This window comes from Convolutriloba macropyga, unplaced genomic scaffold, assembly GCF_964194025.1.
Source record: "Convolutriloba macropyga unplaced genomic scaffold, txConMacr16.3 SCAFFOLD_3187, whole genome shotgun sequence".
Taxonomy (NCBI): domain Eukaryota; kingdom Metazoa; phylum Xenacoelomorpha; order Acoela; family Convolutidae; genus Convolutriloba; species Convolutriloba macropyga.
Window position 1 is genome coordinate 1 of NW_027450593.1, and position 5000 is coordinate 5000.

Here is a 5000-nt window from a genome sequence, read left to right on the forward strand (position 1 = left end):
AGTTGTTTGAATGTGGGGCAGGTTCATCGACAAGCTAAGTTGATCACATTCTTGTTGTGGCATCCTACTAGAATTGGTCACGGTCTGCACCAACTCTCCCCAAGTTGGCCAGACTTAAAACTAGAAATAAGGTTTGCAGCTATGTGAACCTAGAAACTGTAAAGGAGTTGAAAGAACTTAAAGGAATTGAAAGAGGCCTTGAGGTATATCCTCTTGGTAAAGACCCACAAAAGCTCACAAAAGTGGCTTCGAAGGGCAAAACTGGTTCATCCAAAACAATTGGAGAGCTTAAAGCAGAACCAATTCGAATGAAACACTATTGGTGAAACTTCATCATGAGAACGTCACAAGCTGATCACGCTCTATGATATGACTAGTATTATGTTGCTTCTAGTAGGCTAAGCGCAAGCCGAAACATCAACATGTGAAAGTCGTAGAATTTTGCAATCAAACTGTGGCTAGTACTGTGATGTTACTAGTAACCTGGTGTTCCGTCATATGGCCAAGAGAGCATTTGAAGGCGAAACTTCTGCATGGGAAAGCTGCATCATGATCAAAATTTTATATCGAGTATTATGTTGACGTTAGTAGGCCTTGGCCGAAAACGCAGCATGTGAAAGGTATAGATAAAAGTTATTGTTGCAGTCAGTACTGTGTAGTTACTAGTAGCTGGATTTAAGCTCAAAATGAGACACTGTTGGTGAAACTTCATCATGAGAATGTCACAAGCTGATCAAGCTCTATGATATGACTAGTATTATGTTGCTTCTAGTAGGCTAAGCGCAAGCCGAAACATCAACATGTGAAAGTCGTAGAATTTTGCAATCAAACTGTGGCTAGTACTGTGATGTTACTAGTAACCTGGTGTTCCGTCATATGGCCAAGAGAGCATTTGAAGGCGAAACTTCTGCATGGGAAAGCTGCATCATGATCAAAATTTTATATCGAGTATTATGTTGACGTTAGTAGGCCTTGGCCGAAAACGCAGCATGTGAAAGGTATAGATAAAAGTTATTGTTGCAGTCAGTACTGTGTAGTTACTAGTAGCTGGATTTAAGCTCAAAATGAGACACTGTTGGTGAAACTTCATCATGAGAATGTCACAAGCTGATCAAGCTCTATGATATGACTAGTATTATGTTGCTTCTAGTAGGCTAAGCGCAAGCCGAAACATCAACATGTGAAAGTCGTAGAATTTTGCGATCAAATTGTGGCTAGTACTGTGATGTTACTAGTAACCTTGTGTTACGTCATATGGCCAAGAGAGCATTTGAAGGCGAAACTTCTGCATGGGGAAGCTGCATCATGAACAAAAGTTTATATCGAGTATTATGTTGACATTAGTAGGCCCTGGCCGAAAGCGCAGCATGTGAAAGGTATAGATAAAAGTTATCGTTGCAGTCAGTACTGTGTAGTTACTAGTAGCTGGATTTAAGCTCGAAATGAGACACTGTTGGTGAAACTTCATCATGAGAACGTCACAAGCTGATCACGCTCCATGATATGACTAGTATTATGTTGCTTCTAGTAGGCTAAGCGCAAGCCGAAACATCAACATGTGAAAGTCGTAGAATTTTGCGATCAAATTGTGGCTAGTACTGTGATGTTACTAGTAACCTTGTGTTACGTCATATGGCCAAGAGAGCATTTGAAGGCGAAACTTCTGCATGGGGAAGCTGCATCATGAACAAAAGTTTATATCGAGTATTATGTTGACGTTAGTAGGCCCTGGCCGAAAGCGCAGCATGTGAAAGGTATAGATAAAAGTTAGCGTTGCAGTCAGTACTGTGTAGTTACTAGTAGCTGGATTTAAGCTCGAAATGAGACACTGTTGGTGAAACTTCATCATGAGAACGTCACAAGCTGATCACGCTCTATGATATGACTAGTATTATGTTGCTTCTAGTAGGCTAAGCGCAAGCCGAAACATCAACATGTGAAAGTCGTAGAATTTTGCAATCAAACTGTGGCTAGTACTGTGATGTTACTAGTAACCTTTTCTTACGTCATATGGCCAAGAGAGCATTTGAAGGCGAAACTTCTGCATGGGGAAGCTGCATCATGAACAAAAGTTTATATCGAGTATTATGTTGACGTTAGTAGGCCCTGGCCGAAAGCGCAGCATGTGAAAGGTATAGATAAAAGTTATCGTTGCAGTCAGTACTGTGTAGTTACTAGTAGCTGGATTTAAGCTCGAAGTGAGACACTGTTGGTGAAACTTCATCATGAGAACGTCACAAGCTGATCACGCTCTATGATATGACTAGTATTATGTTGCTTATAGTAGGCTAAGCGCAAGCCGAAACATCAACATGTGAAAGTCGTAGAATTTTGCGATCAAACTGTGGCTAGTACTTTGATGATGCTTGTAGCCAACCGAATTGGTTGAAAAGCCCAATAAGTAAGCTAACTTGGGAGAGCTTGTTGGAAACCAAATGCTACTAGATTGGTCCAAATACATCCTTCAACAGGGGATCACTTGGCTCGCTTTACGAAGAGGAGCACAGCTATATGTGTTAATTCGGTATGAATCGCAAGATTTGTTTACCGACCTCTCTAACGCAAAAGGCGGTCTCGGCTTCGGCTGTTGACTGCGTCCGATTCAGGGTTATATAACTCTCGATTGAACACATTGATGTTCTATTGTTGGTGCTTCCAATAAAATTGGAACACTTAAAGCAGAACCGATTCAAATAATAGCATTCTGATCAATGATTGCATTCCTTGATCAAGAACTGCTGGAGTCATTGTGATGGCGAATTTTCTTCATAAGAAAATTGCAAAGAGACGGAACTTAATGAGACTAGTATTATGTTGTTTCTAGTAAGCGGAAGCTGAAACAGCAACATGTGAAAATCAAGTTTTGTTCAATGATCTCGAGGCGATAAGTACTATGAAGCAACTAGTAGCCTAAGCATGACTCAGATTTGAGACAGTCAAAAAGACTGGCGAAACTTCTTCACATGAAAGTTACATAGAGAACTACAAATGTATACAGCGAGTATTATGTTGTTTCTAGTAGGCGAAAGCTGAAACATCAACATGTGAAAGTTGTCTGCAAACTGTAGAACGATATGTGATTAGTACTGTGCTGTTACTAGTAGCCAGTCTGACTGTAGAAGCCAAGACAAAGGGAAACTAATGCATCTGAAAAGGACAAGTTATGGAAAGGTATGCACGATAAGTATTATGTTGTTTCTAGTAAGCGGCAGCTGAAACATCAACATGTGAACGTCGTTGTGTACAGTAACCTAGAACTATATAGTCCTTAGTAACGTGCATTTACTAGTACCTGTAATTGGTATTCAGACTCAGGCAGTTTGGAATAGTTTGGCAAAGATGCACCAGAGAAAACTGGGATTTGATACAGAAATTGTTGAATACAAGTATTATGCTGCTTCTAGTAGGTTGAATCCGAAACATCAGCATGTGAAAATTGAAAACATTTCTGGTTCGAATTGTCACAAGTATTTGGTGATCTGAGTAGCCAAACTCACTACAACGCCAATTGAAGGCAAAAATTCTCAACGGGAAAAGCTATTCTCATTGAATGAGCTAACAAGACGAGTATTATGTTGCTTCTAGTAGGCGAAAGCCAAAACATCAACATGTGAAAGTCTTGCTGAACAAATTTAATGTTGTTGAGCTCAGTACCGTGTGAATTAGTAGCCATAATTGGCGAGCGAAAATTGAACTGGCGAAACTTCGTCTTTGGAAAATTGCAGATGCCGAGCACTTAATTTGCAACGAGTATTATGTTGACTGTAGTAAGCGAAAGCCGAAACAGCAACATGTGAAAGCTGTTGAAATTTGTGGTCATTTTGCAATAAGTACAAGGAGTGTAACTAGTAGCCAGGTCAAAATTTGGGATAAGAATGAGCAAAAATTCTGCATGAGAACAGTTGAAATTATGAAACTAAATTACAAAGACTAGTATTATGTTGTTTCGAGTACGCGAAAGCGGAAACATCAACATGTGAACGTTTGTAACGAAGTTTCGTTAATTTTCAGCCTAGTACTGAGCAAGAACGAGTAGCCTCATCTCCAATCCCACGCAAAATGTAGTGAAATATGTGAGTGAACCTTATTCACGGTGAGGGTTTCCCGAGGTCTGTATTGCAGCGAGTATTATGTTGCTTCTAGTAAGCGAAAGCTGAAACAACAACATTTGAAAGTTGGAATTAATGACTGAATGGAAACTTCGACCTGTGTTTGATAGTAGTAGCGAACAAAACTGCTGAATCGGTTTCTGTCTCATATTGGTCAGTGAACCAATTAAGAGACAATCAACTACATAACCTGAATTGGGCGAGAGAACCCCCTTAACTTAAGCATATCAGTAAGGGGAGGAAAAGAAATCAACTGAGAATCCCTTAGTAATGGCGAATGAACAGGGAAAAGCTCATCGGGAAGAGAAATGGCAACATTTCTCGGTGTCCGGTATGGTTTGATGCTAGACTGGTGAATTTGTCCTGATGTCTACTGGAAAGTAGCATCAAAGAAGGTGAAAATCCTGTAAAGGTCATTTTCGATACCAGTCATAATGGCTCATTCCTATGAGTAGAGTTGTTTGAAAGTGCAACTCGAAGCTGGAGATATGTCTCTCCAAAAGCTAATTATAAAGCGAGACCGATAGTAAACAAGTACCGTGAGGGAAAGTTGAAAAGCACTCTGAAGAGAGAGTGAAAAGTACGTGAAACTGTTGAAGGGGAACTGGAGTGAGCGTTACCATACTCAATGCCTTGATATTATATTCTCGGCTACCGAGTAGTGTAGTTGTCGTCTTTTGGCAAATCTTGTTAATGAATCGAGCAGAAGTTTTCCTCGGAATTCTTCTTGTTGATTCTAAACAAAATGAGATAAATTGATCTTGATTGCCTGTCTGACCTCAACTTCCTATTCAATGCTCTCTACAGCCCGTCTTGAAACACGGACCAAGGAGTGTGAGTTGCTTGCAAGTGTTGTCGCTCATTGAAAGCGCACACGCGAAATGAAAGTGA

At 40.2% G+C, this 5000-nt stretch overlaps 1 non-coding gene and 1 pseudogene across 1 annotated transcript in view; both read left to right on the plus strand.

The window, feature by feature from the left end:
- Positions 1-2459: 2459 nt before the first annotated feature.
- On the plus strand, positions 2460-2611 carry LOC142356014 (5.8S ribosomal RNA; annotated as a pseudogene).
- Positions 2612-4294: 1683 nt separating this feature from the next.
- LOC142356015 (large subunit ribosomal RNA) overlaps positions 4295-5000 on the plus strand; it is a 3522-nt gene continuing 2816 nt past the window's right edge. Inside the window, exon 1 of the ribosomal RNA XR_012761342.1 lies at positions 4295-5000. This exon is cut by the window's right edge and continues 2816 nt beyond it. This is a non-coding gene — a ribosomal RNA (large subunit ribosomal RNA).